The 15,994-nt window shown below is 44.1% G+C and overlaps 1 non-coding gene and 1 pseudogene across 1 annotated transcript; one reads left to right on the forward strand and one right to left on the reverse strand.

Moving 5' to 3' along the window:
- Positions 1-1,054: 1,054 nt before the first annotated feature.
- Positions 1,055-1,196, reverse strand: LOC123826616. The gene has a single exon (XR_006787093.1). It is a non-coding gene; the product is annotated as a small nucleolar RNA SNORA48 (small nucleolar RNA).
- Positions 1,197-3,506: 2,310 nt separating this feature from the next.
- Positions 3,507-5,027, forward strand: LOC123826527 (annotated as a pseudogene).
- The last annotated feature ends 10,967 nt before the right edge of the window (positions 5,028-15,994 follow it).

The raw sequence follows: 15,994 nt of genomic DNA on the forward strand, positions 1-15,994 counted from the left end.
GGTAAAAGAGCCTTTGTCTTTAACCCACTAATGGTTAAATGGAATGTTGGTCTTTTGCTAGCATTCATGAAAATGTGGCAGGAGAACTTGTTAGCCTGAAAGCAGGATAAAATTGCAGACCCTGCGAAAGAGGAGAATGGCAATATCTGGCTGGCTCTGAAGGCCTTCCTGAAGGCCCCTATTGTTTTTGGTGATGAACTGGCCTTTCACCTCCTAGCTGCCTGGGCACTTCCTGTGGACTTCTGGGCACTTACTTATACCCCCAAGCAGTCCCTTAGAGACAAAATTCAGGCCAGGTCACTGCCAAAAGATTGGCCTTTTTATACCTCATGCCTGAAAGTTCTCATTATTATTGACCCCATCTATTTGCTCCCTCACCCCTCAGTGCTTCTAGGCAAATAAAACCCAGGGAAATGGGAAAGGAATGGGGAAAGACCATGTGGCCTTGACCTGTGTACTCTTGAGAACTTCATTTATTCAAACATTCAACATACTCATCGCTGTTTCCAAAGTGAATCACTGTTTTAGGAACACCAGAGTAAGACAAAGCTGCTGAGCATAGAAGAAACAAGAAGATTTGAGGTTAGATGTCATAGGTTTTGACCCCCTAGACTAGCATTTGTGACCTCACCCAAGTTATTGAATGTCTTGGAAAATAAGTTTTCCTCATCTACAAAATGAAGCAACATTAGAGCACGAATCTCAGTATGGTTTCAGTAACATGGAAAAAGCATTGAGCATGTCGTTGGCCTTTATCTAAGGACCTAAGTTCCAAACATGTCTTAAAATTTACAGTTGTGGAGTTGGAGAACTGGAGATGGGGAGAGAAGCTGGGGCTAGATTCAAAATAAGGAAATAAGAGAAGAGCCAAGAATACCAGATAAGGCCCTTGTACAGCCAAGCTTCTTGTGGTTTTAATGCCCCTAGTATTTTTGACAGCTAGAACTAAATAATTTAATTCTAAATTAGGATATAGGTGTAGAGATATAGTCTTTAACTACATGTTTCAATTGCTTTGGCTGTCATGTAGTTTACAGTCAAAGAATATATTTTTTAATGTGGCCCAGGCAGGAAACAGCTCTGGCCACCAACACAGACATCAAGCTAGGATAAACTAAGGACTGTAGTCTGCTTTGCCCCCAACTGATACAAGAGAAACACCATTTCAGCTGTCTCCTTGCCCATTGTCAGGGGGGTCTATAGTCCAAGATTAAGAAAATATGTTAGTCATGTTCTGAAGGACTGCCTGTACAGCAAATTCCAGGAGAAATGTTTAAAAGTACACTTTGTCCCAGATAATAGAATAATGTAGCCAGTTAAGCACAAAGCAGTAATAACTTAATGTGATAGTTATTCAATGTCTAATTTCAGATTTTTGCTTTAAAGACATCATTGATGCACAATTATGAGATACTTTGCAGAATCTAGGTTCTTCAACCCAGCACCCCTTCTCACAATATAATTTTGTGCTGCTTATGTACTGTTTCTTTGTCAAGCAGGAGATAACTCCAGGGCCACAAGGAGTCTGATACAGAAAACTGTTTTCTGTGACTAAAGAAAATAGACTTCTCTCTCAGTTCTCTAAACCTTAGCCTCTCCCACCAGCTTACTCCCTAGCCACATAAAAAACTCCCTGCATTGCTTTTCGGTAGAGATGGATTTGGTACATCTTGCTCTCTGTCCTCTCACCTTGATCAAATCAAATAAACCTTTCTCTATCTCCAACCACTGGTGTTTCAATGTTTTGGCTAACTAGTACTTGGGGTACGTGAACCTGAATTTTGGAAGGTGATCCTGCAACATTTGGAAGTCAAATGTCTCAGCACTCAATTTTATAATTATTTCAATGCCACCCAGAATGTGGATAAAACACTGAGTGATATAGCCTTAAACTCAATGAATGCTTTATTGTTTTAATCATATGTCACATGCTGTTGTGAAGACATCACTAATAAATTCATTGCAGGGGCTCGATTCCTGAGCCTTATGTGGCACCTCTTGGTCTAGCATCTTTGGGAGAGGGTGGTGATAAAGTGAGAAGGTAGGTTTTGAGTCTTTTCCTGGTGAACCATTGTGACTGGAATCACCCCAGCTCCTGGGTGTCCTGAAGTTGGCTACAGCCTAATTTTGGAGTGGGGCTCTCAGGGCCCTGGGGCCCTTTGTCAAAGCCAAGCTGGTAACCTCTTGAATGTGGCACATGGTCCTGATCTTGGATTTGATAGCGGTGTCAATTGCCCGTGGGCCAGGCGTGTTCTTCCTTGGAAGCCCACGCACCCCTCTGGCCCAAAGAACTCCTGGGCACAGTCCACAAACTGGTAAGGAGGGATCTTGGGACAGCTGCCCATGGCACTGGAGTCCGGGCTCCAGTGCCTGGACATGGGGAAAGAGCACCAGGTACGCAGCTCCTCTTTGGGTGCTTGTGGACGTGGACCGGCCTTCCAGGACCATGTGCACTGCCGCGGTGAAGAAGGCGGAGTGGTTGTCTGTCACGGAGGACGCCAGGATGAGGCCTGTGTCGCTGGGGAAGGTGTGGCTCTGCTAGCTGATGGCAGCGAAGGCCTGTGGTGCTGGACTTGTCCCTAAAGATGCCTTCGGGATCCAAAGCGCTGCGTGCAGGTCAGGACTACCTTGGCAGAGTGGCTGTAGTGGAGTGATCGCAGGGCATCTTGCCTGTCAGGGGACAGAAGTGGCTGAAACGGGAGCAGCATGGCAGCCTGGGCCGTGCTGGCCAAGACCACATAATTGGTGGTCAGGCGAGCCCTGGAAGAAGAGGGTAGGGGGTTGGGGAGGTGATGTGAACTTGGTTTCCGGACTACTCCGCCTCTCCCTCTGGCGAGTGGATCCTGTTGTCCAGGGCAAGAGGGCAGCGTTCGCTGCCTGCTGGAGAAGGCCATGGTGATTTCATTCAACTTGAGCGCCAGCAGGCAAAGGAGAGAAGGGAAGCGGGCTAATGCTCAAGACTGTGCAGAGAATGGGTGGTTCTCATTGGATGGAGGTTGAGCCCTGTGGGGACCTGAGGGCAGGCCCGTACCTCCGGGCAACTAGATAAAGGTGCCACATTTGGGCTGACAAATCAGAAAAATTTATCCCCTCTGGGCAGATACAGCTCCTTGCCAGAGCTCCAGGAGTGCAGGATAGGTGTATCTGTCTCTCAGTGGTCGCCTCTACATAGGACTTCTGGCCAAGGGGCTGACAAAGACCTAGTGCTCTTACAGGCCCTCTCAGCCCTTCCATAATGTCCTCAGAGAGAACTCAGCACTGGGTGACCTCAGCATACCAGGCACCATTAAGATTCTCCCACTAGACTTGTCTTAAGAACTCTCCCTTCCGTACATTCTCCCTTTAAGACAGTCCTTGGCTTGGTCCTTCACTTTGCCCTCCAGCTGCAGCAGCTGCAGCTTGACCTGAACAATCTGAGCACTGGTGACAGCCCTCCTCAGGAGAGCACTAGATCACCTTTTCCCGTGGCCATGCCATAGCCACCTACAGACAGAGCTGAGCAGTCAATGTGTGTCTCTCCATCATATGCTGACCTTGACAACACTGCCAGAGATATTTTTTTAAATTTTATTTTAATCATTGTTCAAGTACAGTTTTCTCCCTTTTACTCCTATTCCAGCCCACCCTCCCATCCCTCCCCACTTCCCTCCCATTACCACTCTCCCCCTAGTTTTTGTCCATGTGTCCTTTAAATTTGTTCCTGTAAACCCATTCTCCCCTGAAATTCCCTCTTCTCTCCCCTCTGGTCACTGTCAACCTGTCCTCTACTTCAGTGTCTTTGCCAGAGATATTTTCAACAAAGGATTTGGTTTTGGGTTAGTGAAACTGGAATTCAAAACAAAGCCATGCAGTGGTGTGGAATTCTCAACATCTAATACAGACACTAGTAAAGTTATTGGGACCTTGGAGAGCACATATAAATGGTATGAGTATGGTGTGTCTTTCACAGAGAAATGGAACACTGATAACAGTCTGGGCACAGAAATTGCAATGGAAGACCAGATTTGTCAAGGTCTGAAACTTGATATTTTGACACCCCCTTTTCATCAGATGCAGGAAAGAAAAATGGTAAAATTGTCTGCTTACAAGAGGGAATGTATAAACCTTGGTTGTGATGTTGATTTTGATTTTGATTTTGAGGGGCCTGCAATCCATGGTTCAGCTGTCTTTAGTGACAAGGTCTGTCTTCCTGGATACTAGATGACCTCTGACAGTATCAAATCAAAGCTGACAAGGAATAGTTTTGCAGTAAGCTACAGGGTTGGAGACTTCCAGCTACACACTAATGTCAATGATGGTGTAACTGGAAAAGACACCGGTGTTCAGGCTGCCTGTCACTACCAAATCCAATAAGCAATGACAGTGATTGAATCTTTTATAGGTGCTTTATTCAGATGGCCGGCGATCCGAGAAGATGGCGGGTTCATACCCTAACAAACCATCTTCCCCTTTCTTTCCTGGCCAGATCTTTTATATGGGGGTTGGGGGGAGGACAAAACAAGGTGTCAGCGAAAGCCTTGAAGTTCAACAGCTGTCTCCAAGGGGGAGGGGTAGTCCCTGCTTCTTCCTGGTACAGATGTCCCCAGGTGGTAATCTTTAGCTAGAACCCCAGGAGGTCAGCTGCTTTTTCTCAGGTGCCAGGATGGTCCTTATCTGTAGTTTCTGAAATAAAAGCTTAACATACACATTACTTGCTAGATTTATGGCTATTTACCTTAAGCTAAAATTTTCCAAGTCTTAAGCCCCACAGAATTTGGAGGCTTAATATATTACAAAGTATGTGAAGATGTTGACACTTCAGTGGACCTTGCTTGGACATCAGGTACCAATTACACTGGCTTTGGCATTGCAACTAAATATCAGTTGGATACCACTGCTTCTATTTCTGCAAAAGTCAACGACTCTAGTTTAGTTGGAGTGGGCTACACTCAGACTCTGAGGTCTGTCTGAAGCTCACACTATCTGATGGGAAGAGAATGAATACTGGTGGCCACAAATTTGGGCTTTACCTGGAGCTGGAGGCTTAATCCAGCTGAAAGAAACCTCTGGGAATGGATATCAGAAGATTTGGCCTTAACATATTTCCAATGCGACCAGAGGTTTTTTTCTCTCTGAGAAGGTGAACAAAACAAAGGATGAGCTAAACAATAGCTGTGCTGTACATATTCATACAGTTACTTGTTAGCAGGTTTCTAGTTGAATTGGCTATTTGTCTTGTTACCTGTGCTGCCTTCTAAATGCACCACCCACCAATAATGAAACAGATCTTTATGAAAACTGTGGGGGGTGGGGAGACAGTCTTTGGCTTGAATTTAAATGGATTTACACTGAATAAAAATTCTGGAAGGAAGGAAAAGATGCTACTGGGAAAGAAGAGGCCTAGGTGCTCCCTCAGCCACTGAAGGCTTGTAACACTCATTGCTTGTAACACACAAATATTTCGTGTAAATATTTATAGCTTGTTTTGTCAGAGTTAGGTCACAGGACCCCGAGGAAGAGTGAGTCCCAGTTTATTCTGTCTTGTAGCAGACTGCTCAGACAGTGGCCATGGGTTTGGTGGCTGAGGTTGGAAGTTAGCTTTGCTGATAGATTTGTGTAATAGGAGAGCAGGTGAGGACCAGAGCAAATCAGGTATGCAAATCAGGTACGTGTAGTCAGAGGTTCTCAAAGTCGGGTTCTTGATCAGAAAGCAACAGCACCCTTGGGAACATGTCAGAAAAGCATGTTGTCAGGATCCCAGCCCAGATCTACCAAATTGCTGACTCAAGGGAGGGACAGCTCTGTTTTTAATGAGCTCCCCAGTGATTCCATTGCTCTCCTCTTTTGAGATTTTCCCAGCCATTTTATTTAGAGAGGGGAAAGGAAGGAAAAGAGAGAGAGAAACATCAATGTGTGGTTGCCTCTTGCATGCCCCCTACCCCTGCAACCCAGGCATGTGCCCTAGACTGGGAATCAAACCAGTGACCCTTTGATTTATAGGCCGCCACTCAGCCACTGATCCACACCAGCCAGGGCTGATTCATCTAATTTTTCTTTCCACCACTGCCCTGATTAGTAACTTGTCCACCCATGTCCATTTTCCCACTTCCCCACCCCACTCCCCACTGGGGCTCCTGGAAGAACACCATGTCATGAAGGATCTCCAGAACAGTCTTATAGTAGTCAGTGTCTGTGTTCAGCTAGTTCCCAATCATCTGCATGGCCCAGTAGCTCAGGTTCTCTACCTTAATCAGGTAACCCTGTGGCCAACTGACAACCATGTATAGGGAGAAAAGGCAGGGGAGCCAGATTGCCCAGGAGCCCATGCAAGAGCCCTTGCTTCTCACCCAGGGAACAAGGTGGAATGGCAGGTGCACAGTCAGACTGGGCCACTGGTGCTGGCTGGCACTTTAGGCTCTGATAGTGCTAAATTGCTCTCCTGAATCCTCACCACGGGGAAATTGCTAATACTCAGTGCTATATACACACAGTCTTCTGAGCCTTTCTTTTGTATAATGTTAATATACAATCCTAAAAAGTTACTTACTACTCCTGTTTCAGATGGGGAAACTGAGGCCCAGTCTTCATATCCGCTTGTATATCGGAATTAGCCTAGCTTTGCTGACCTGGGAGGAATCTGGTACCTAGTATTTTTTCTCATCCTGCCCTCTCCAGCACCATCATGCCACAGACCTGGCCAGCCCACCAGCAGGTGACCCTGAAGTTCTGCTTCCGTGTGTTCATCACAGAAGATTGTGCCTTGAGCTTCCTGGGTTCTCTTCTCTCAGGTAAGGCCAGAGTGCACACAACAAAGGTGTTCAGGAGGGCTTCACCAGTTGGGGTGTCAGCTGTCTGTCTTATCCAGGACTGAAGGGTGTCCAGGGCCAAGTTGGTATTCTTGTCATCACTGCACGCAGCCTTGAATGCTGGACACTCGGGGAGCAGGCTGGACAGGGGTCTATATTTGGAGATAGGGCCTTTAAAGAAGTATAAATTTAAAATGAGGCTGTTTGGGTAGGCCCTATGCAATCTGACTGGTGTTCTTGTAAGAAGGGATAATTTGAACTAAACCCTGGTTTGGCCCATGCCTGGCACAGATGCAACTCCACTGCACACTTAGTGTCTATTTGCTGAATAAATAAATAAATGGACAAATGAGTGAGCAGTAGATATGGGAGCCACACATTCTACTTGAAGATATTCTATCCTTTGTCCCCTCCAAAATACATGTGTCAGAAAACATGTCTCCATTATTGATTTGGAAAGCAGGGTCACCCAAGGCCCAGAGGCAGGGCAGTGGGTGAGGCTGCCCAGAGCTCTGGCCTGGCAGGTGCTCTATGTGTTTGCACACGTGGTTCTTGGGCCCTCAGGAGAGAACTTGCTTCAACAGGCTGGCTCTGCTGGGCTCTGAGGTCTGTTTGAGAGATGTGGGAAGAGTCAGGGGCTGTATTCTCTTCTGCCTCTAAACTCACAGCTTGTACACTTTTAATTATACCCTCATATAGGGGCCTGTTAGGGAGAAGGCCCAGGAGAGGGGTGGCTGTAGGGTAAGCAGGCACAGCCCAGTGCTCTCCTCTTTACCTGTTGCTATACCCGCTCCTTCTTGCCTCCTCTACCAGAATGGAGTGGACTCTTGCCTTGATAGTTTCCTTGGCTGGAAACCCTGAAGTACGTTTGAGTCTTCCTTCTCCTGCAACTCAAGGTTCCAGCCCCCTCAGCTCTGCCTCCCCAGGGCCTTTTACAACAGCCCCTATCACTTCTGCTCTAAGGCTGCTTCCCTCTCTTGGCCCAGGTGCCCTCTCCACCTCCCCCACAATGCTCACCGCCTCTGGCCTCACACTGCTGGCCCTCTCTTTCCTTTGGCTTTTGCCAGAATGACTCTAAACACAAGTCAGGTTATGGCAGTCCCTACCTTGGCTTCTGGCATATTTTTGCCCTCATCTCTGCTAAAGCTCTATTTTTACATAAATGTCTTCTAGTCTGTGAGCTGTGAACTACATGATATCATATCAGGGCACTTGTTTATTTATCTGGGATGCTTGTTGGAGTGCCGGCAATATGGTGGTGCTCCATCAATGAATGTAGGAGTGAGGTGTGGGGCTGTGTGCCCCTCTTGGACAGCAGTGAGGACAGAGGACCATGATATCTGCTTCTCTGAATTCAGACAGCTTTCTTGGTCTTCCCTTCATGTCTTCTTAGGGCTTGGATCTTCTCACAGGTCCCCTCTCTCCCTTTCCTCTTGTGCTTCAGGAAGTTCAGGGCACATTTTTACATTTGGGGTTTTACTGTGGGTGTGAGCCCATAATTTCTGTTCTCCTGGCTTCCCCATGCATTTTTGCTCTCTGTGCACATTGCTGTCTCCAAGGGTTCAAGTCTGCTGTACTTCCTGCAGCCCTCTGATTCTGAGAACTGCCACCTTCCTTTGTCCTACTTTTTGCTGGGTGGTGAGTTTAGGGTTTCCTAAGGGAGGTGGGGTAGCATGGAGGCCAGGTACAGACTGGGCTAGAGAGAAGGGGTAGGATTTGCCTGGTTATAAGGCAGAGGTTGGGCTCTGGCCTGGTGACTCAGTTGGTTGGAACATCATCCTGTGCACCAAAAAGTTGTGGGTTTGATTCCAGGTCAGGGCACATACAGGAGGCAACTGATCAATGTTTCTCTCTCACGTAGATGTTTCTTCTCTCTTTCTTTCTATCTATCTCCCTTCCTCTCTCTTTAAAGTCATTAAACATATCCTCAGGGGAGGATTAAAAAAAGTAGCCCTGACTGGTGTGGCTCAGTGCATTGGGCATTATCCTGCAAACCAAAAGGTCACCAGTTCAATAACCAGTCAGGGCACATGCCTGGGTTGTGTGCCAGGTCCCAGTTGGGGTGTGCTAGAGGCAACTGATCAATGTTTCTCACACATTGATATTTTTCTCCCTCCCTTCTCCCCTCTCTAAAAATAAAATCTTTTTTAAAAAGGTGGAGGTTTGTGAGCAAGAGTGAATGCATCAATATGTTAGCACTGCTCTTGGCACAACAGCTTCACTGTGTACTCTGCAGCCTAGAGCCATGAAGAGGTGTTTCAAGGTTGGCAGCATTCAGCAATCATGTCTCAGACTTTTCTGATCACCTCCCACAGTGCCCACCTGCACCCCTACCATCATGCACAGCAACCAGGAGAAACAGAGCTTCATAGCACTGCAGATTTTTGCAGATAGTCTGGAGGAGTCTGTCCCACCACCTCATTATTACCATGCTAGGTTCAGCTGGATCTAGCCAGAACAGAGATCACTTCCATTAAATCCCCTCACAGCTTGAGTGGTCCCTCCCCTGTGCCCCAGGCAAGCATGTAATGTGTTCTTCCCTCATCTAGGGCAGGTGACACCCCAGTACCCCTATCTGTCCTGCTGTGTTTTATGTAAGCCTATAGCACCTGCTGTGGGGTGTGGGGATATCCATGTTGTCTTGCTGATGCCCAAGAGGATTTGCATGTAAAAATTTTCTTAATAAACTCTGATAATGATAGAGTCTTCTGCCTCTTTTGTAGGTCTCTTGGTCTCAAGAAATTTTTTAAACAGATAGTGAAACTGGAAAAATCAGCATTCATGCTGCCTGTCACTACAAGAACCAAAACAAGTAAGTAAAGACAAGGATTGATTCTTTATGGGCACTTTATTCAGATGCCAGGGATCTGAGAATATGGCAGGTTATGTACCTTAAAAAACCATTTAAACATCTCATCTCAAGCTGAACTTTTGATAAGAAGAAATGGGTAGGAAAGGGGTATGGATCAAAGGTTAATCAGATAAGAGTTGCAGTTCATGGGTGATTTTCCTATATATCTTTATCTTGATCAACAATTCTTTTTAAAAATATGTTTTATTGATTATGTTATTACAGTTGTCCCATTTTTTCTCCCGATTACTCCCCTCTACCCTGTAAGCCCCTCCCACCAGTATTCCCCCACCTTAGTTCATGTCCACGGGTTGTACATGCAAGTTCTTTGGCTTCTCCTTTTCCTATTGTATTCTTAACCTCCCCTTGTCTATATGTACCATTTACAAATCTTATTCCCTGTACCTTTCCCCCCCCATTCTTTCCCTAACTCCTCCCCACTGATAACCCTCCATGTGATCTCCATTTCTGTGATTCTGTTCCTGTTCTAGTTGTTTGCTTGGTGGTTTTTTTTTGTTTTGTTTTTTTTTTGGTTAAGTTGTTGAGAGTTGTGAATTTGCTGTCATTTTACTATTCATATTTGATGATCTTTTTCTTAGATGAGACCATTGAACATTTCATATAATAAGGGCTTGGTGATGATGAAATCCTTTAACTTTACCTTATCTGGGAAGCATTTTATCTGATGCTTCCATTCTAAATGATAGCTTTGCTGAATAGAGTAGTCTTGGATGTAGGCTCTTGCCTTTCATGACTTGGAATATTTCTTTCCAGACCCTTCTTGCCTGTAAATTTCTTTTGAGAAATCAGCAGATAGTCTTATGGAAACTCATTTGTAGGTAAATGTCTCCTTTTCTCTTGCTGCTTTTAAGATTCTCTCCTTATCTTTAATCTTGGGTAATGTAATAATGACGTGCTTTAGTGTGAGCTTCCTTGGATCCAACTTCTTTGGGACTCTCTGAGCTTCCTGAACTTTCTGGAAGTCTATTTCTTTTGCTAGATTAGGGGAGTTCATCTTCCTTATTTTTTTCAAATAAGTTTTCCATTTCTTGCTCTTCTTCTTCTCCTTCTGGCACCCCTATGATTAAAATATTGGAACGTTTAAAGTTGTCCCAGTGGTTCCTAGGCCTCTTCTAATTTTTTTTGAATTCTTGTTTCTTCATTCTGTCTGATAGAATGTTTATTTCTTCCTTCTGCCCCAAATCATTGATTGAGTCCTGGTTTTCTTCCTGTCACTGTTGGTTCCCCATACATTTTCCTTTATTTCACTTTGTATAGCCTTCACCTCTTTCTCTATTTTGTGATCATACTCAAGTTTTTTTGTGAGCATCCTGATTACTAGTATTTTGAACTCTGCATCTGATAAGTTGGCTATCTCTTCATGCTTACTTCTATTTTTGGAGTTTTGATCTGTTCTTTCATTGGGACCACATATTTTTTTTGTCTTGGTGTGCCTGTTATGTAGTAAGGGGCACAGCCTTAGGTATAAGCCTGGGTGGGGCAACTCAGGTTGCTGTGTTGTGCTCCTGTATGTGGGGGAGGGTCCAAGAGGGAACAATGTGGCTTGCTCAGGTGTCAGCCAGCTTTCAGTCACTTCCCCCACTTTCCACAAGCAAATTGGTCCCTTCTGGTGCTGATTTCTGTGTGGTTGGGTTTGTATACATTCTAGGACGCTGTGAGTCTCTCCAACAAACTCTCCTGTGAGGCTGGGAGTTTCTCCTGCGGCCATAACCCCACAGGTTTTTGCAGTCAGAGGTTTTGAGGCTTTATTTTCCCATACTGAACCCTGAGTTGTGTGGTTTTTCTTGCTCCTCAGTTGTTCTTCCTGGTTTATTTGCATGGAGGACCATCCAGTCCTCCAGCTGTCACCTTGCGTGAGTCCTCTCCATCCTGGTTGCCCATCCCTGCTCCTCCTACCAGTCTGGATGAAAGTTTCTTCTTCAACTCCTTGGTTGTCAGACTTCCATACAGTTCGATTTTCTGGTAGTCCTGGTTATTTTTTGTTTTTAAGTTTGTTCTTGTCCTTCTTTTCGTTGTGCAAGGAGGCAAAGTATATCTACCTATTCCTCCATCTTGGCCAGAAGTCATTGATCAACAATTATTGATCTGGGTCCCTCTCTGGAACACAATGGCTCAGATACCATCTCAATCACTTGCAGACCTCCTGGAGCACAAAGGCTGACTTGCTTGTTGACCTCCTGGAGTCATGTAGATTATGTATTCCAGTTCTTGGAATAACAACTTTCCACATACACTAATCACTTAAGCCTACTAAGTATAACTAAAGCTAAACTGGGCGAAAATCCCATTTACTGTAGCAGCAAGAAAAATAAAGTACCTAGGAATAAATTTAACCAAAGGAGGTAAAAGAACTGTACTCATAAAATTATAGAAGACTGAAGAAAGAAATTAAGGAAGATAAAAATAAATGGAAGCATATACTGTGTTAATAGATTGGAGTAATTATCTCATTTCTATGAGATTGGTTTCACATAGAAGTAATCATTTTGCTGTTGAATAAACAGTCCTTCCACATATTAGAAATTATGCTGCCAGCAATTTGATATGAATAAAAGCAGAAGATATATTAGTGGTGATGTTGCAATTCACCTCCACATCTGCTGATAACATAAAACAGTTTTTAGTACAATTGACAAAAGTTGCACACTCTCTAGTTGGGGCTTCATTAGCAGTTTTTAAAGAAAACATTTTCTTGACCTTTAGAGTTACCATAGGACCCAAATTATAAATATTGGGCATCCCAAGAGCAAGTCCACTTCTAGTTAGACTTCCAGATATCCTGTCTTCCAATCTTGAGTAGCACCTTATCTCCAGGCTCAAAGGAATTTAGTGAACTTGTAGGGGACAGATCTCAAATACAAGTGAGGTCATTAGATGTTGTACATAGTCCTTTAGGTTCACTCCTTGATTTATGTACATTTTTCAACCCCAATCATAGCCTGAAATGGTCACCTGTACACAACCTCGTAAGGACTCAATTGAACCCCACTTCCAGGAGTCACCCTTATCCTGAGCAGAGCAATTGGTAAAACTTGATCCCAATAGAGATGAGTTTCTTGACTTCATTTGGTACATTTTTCTTCAAGGTGTGTTACATCTTCTCTACTTTCCCAGAAGCTTCAGATCTCCATGATGTGTGGTCTTCACTTAATTCCTAGAAATTTACTAAACTTCCATGTAATTTCAGAAACAAAAGCAGGACTGTTATCTCTCTGGGTGCTTCCAGGTAGGCCAAAGTGAGGAATTATTCCCTTCAGTAGGGCTTTAATTACCCCTGAGAATTTCACAGTTCTAATAGGAGAATAGGCCTCTACCCATCCTGAAAATGTATCATTGAAGACCAATAAATATTTCCATCCTCAGGCCCTTGGCATCTGGGTAATTTGCCACTCCTCAAACAGGGCTGCTGTTGGTATTGTTTCTCTTTTTTTAAAAAATTACTTTATTGTGTTCAGTTACAGTTATCTGCATTTTCTCCTCACCCCCCACCCAGGCAAACCTACTTCACTCCCTTGCTTCCACCCTCCCACTTGGTTTTGTCCATGTGTCCTTTATAGTAGTTCCTGAAAACCCTTCTCCCCACTCTCCTCTGGATATTGTTAGATTGTTCTTAATTTCAGTGTTGCTGGTTATATTTTGTTTGCTTTTTTCATTTGTTGATTATGTTCCAGTTAAAGGTGAGATCATATGGTATTTGTCCCTCACTGCCTGACTTATTTCCCTTAGCATAATGCTCTCCAGTTCCATCCATGCTGTCGCAAAGGGTAGGAGCTCCTCCTTTCTGCTGCACCCATTGTGTAAATGTACTGCGTAGGTTCCTTTGGTATTTCAGGACTCTTAGGGTATAATCCCAGCAGTGGAACTGCTGGGTCAAAAGGCAGTTCTATTTTTAGTTTTCTGAGGAAATTCCATACTATTTTCCACAGTGGCTGCACTAGTCTGCATTCCCACCAACAATGCACTAGGGTTTCCTTTTCTCCGTATCCTCTTCAACGCTTATTTGTTGATTTGTTTATGATGGCCTTTCTGACTGGTGTGAAGTGGTATCTCATTGTGGTTTTAATTTGTATCTGATGGCTAGTGATGCTGAGCATTTTTTCATATGTCTCTGGGCCCTCTGTATGTCCTCCTTGGAGAAGTATCTGTTCAAATATTTTGCCCATTTTTTTCTTAACTTTTAAAAAAATATGTTTTATTGATTATGCTATTATAGTTGTCCCATTCCTCCCTTTCCTCCCCTCCACCCTGCAAACTCCCTCCCACCCACATTCCCCCCCTTTAGTTCATGTTCATGAGTCCTACATATGAATTCTTTGGCTTCTACATTTCCTACATTATTCTTAACCCCCCTGTCTATTTTCTACCTATTATTTATGCTACTTATTCTCTGTACCTTTCCCCCCTTCTCCTAATCCCATTCCCCTGTTTATAACCCTCCATGTGATCTCCATTTCTGTGGTTCTGTTTCTGTTCTAGTTACTTGCTTAGTTTGCTTTTGTTTTTTTTGTTTTGTTTTGTTTTGTGTGTGGTTGTTGATAAGTGTGAGTTTGCTGTCATTTTACTGTTCATGCTTTTCATCTTTTTCTTAGATAAATCAATTTAACATTTCATATAATAAGGGCTTGGTGATGATGAACTCCTTTAACTTGACCTTATCTGAGAAGCACTTTATCTGCCCCTCCATTCTAAATGAAAGCTTTGCTGGATAGAGCAATCTTGGATGTAGGTCCTTACCTTTCATGACTTGGAATACTTCTTTCCAGCCCCTTCTTGCCTGTAAGATCTCTCTTGAGAAATCAGCTGACAGTCTGATGGGAACTCCTTTGTATGTAACTGTCTCCTTTTCTCTTGCTACTTCTAAGATTCTCTCCTTATTTTTAATCTTGGGTAATGCGATTATGATGTGCCTTGGTGTGTTCCTTCTTTGGTCCAACTTCTTTGGGACTCTCTGAGCTTCCTGGACTTCCTGGAAGTCTAAATCCTTTGCCCGATTGGGGAAGTTCTCCTTCATTATTTGTTCAGCTAAGTTTTCAATTTCTTGCTCTTCCTCTTCTCCTTCTGGTATCCCTATAATTCGGATGTTGGAATGTTTAAAGATGTCCTGGAGATTCCTAAACCTCTATTCAATTTTCAAAATTCTTGTTTCTTCATTCTTCTATGGTTGGATGTTTCTTTCATCCTTCTGGTCCACTCCATTGACTCGAGTCCCAGTTTCCTTCCCATTACTATTGATTCCCTGTACATTTTCCCTTATTTCACTTAGCATAGCCTTCATTTTTTCATCTGATTTGAGACCAAATTCAACCAATTCTGTTAGCATCCTGATTACCAGTGTTTTGAACTGTGCACCTGATAGGGTGGCTATCTCTTCATCGTTTAATTGTATTTTTTTCTGGAGCTTTGATATGTTCTTTCATTTGGGCCACTTTTTTTTTTGTCTCGATGTACCTGTTCCATAGTAAGGGGTGGAGCCTTAGGTATTCACCAGGGCGGGGTAATCCATGTTGCTGACGCTGTGACGCTGTATGTGGAGAAGGGGTCAGAGAAGGAACGATGGTGCTTGCTTAACTCTGTCAGATTTCAGTCACTTCCCCCACTACTCACAAGCAAACTGAGCCCTTCTGGTGCTGATTCTCCTGGTGGGTGGGCTTGTGTACGTTCTAGGACCCTGTGGGTCTCTCCAATTAACTTTCCTGTGAGGCTGAGAGTTTCTCCTGCTGCTGTCTCAACCCACACATGTGTTTTCAATCAATGGTTTGAAGCTTTATTTTCCCCTACTGGAGCCCTGGGTTTCGAGGTCTGTTTTGCTCCCCAGTTGTTCCTCCTGGTTTACCTGTGTGTGAATGTGGACTGACTGCTCCCCCAGCCACCATCTTGCCAGGTCTGCCAGCTGTGTCCTTGCCAGCCAGTTTTAGCCTTGCTTGCCTCACTCCACAATCTACCACCTCACTGGGTCCTCCTGCCTGGCTGCCCATCTCCATCCTCCTACCAGTCTGGATGAAAGTGTCTTCTTTAACTCCTTAGTTGTTGGATTTCCTTACAGTTCAATTTGCTGTCAGTACTGCTATTTTTTTTTGTTTTTAAAATTGTTGTCCTTCTTTGGGTTGTGCAAGGAGGCACAGTGTATCTACCTATGACTCCATCTTGGCCAGAAGTCCCCATTTTAAAAAAAATTTTTTTTGGTCTTCTTGACGTAGAGTCATTTGAGTTCTTTATATATTTTGGAGATCAAATCCTTGTCTGAGGTATCATTGGCAAATATGTTTTCCTATATAGTTGGTTCTCTTTTCATTTTAACACTATTTTCTTTAGCCATGCAGCAGCTTTTTAATTTGAT

The sequence above is a fragment of the Phyllostomus hastatus genome, unplaced genomic scaffold (genome assembly GCF_019186645.2).
Source record: "Phyllostomus hastatus isolate PE091 unplaced genomic scaffold, TTU_PhHast_1.1 phas_contig_81, whole genome shotgun sequence".
Classification (NCBI taxonomy): domain Eukaryota; kingdom Metazoa; phylum Chordata; class Mammalia; order Chiroptera; family Phyllostomidae; genus Phyllostomus; species Phyllostomus hastatus.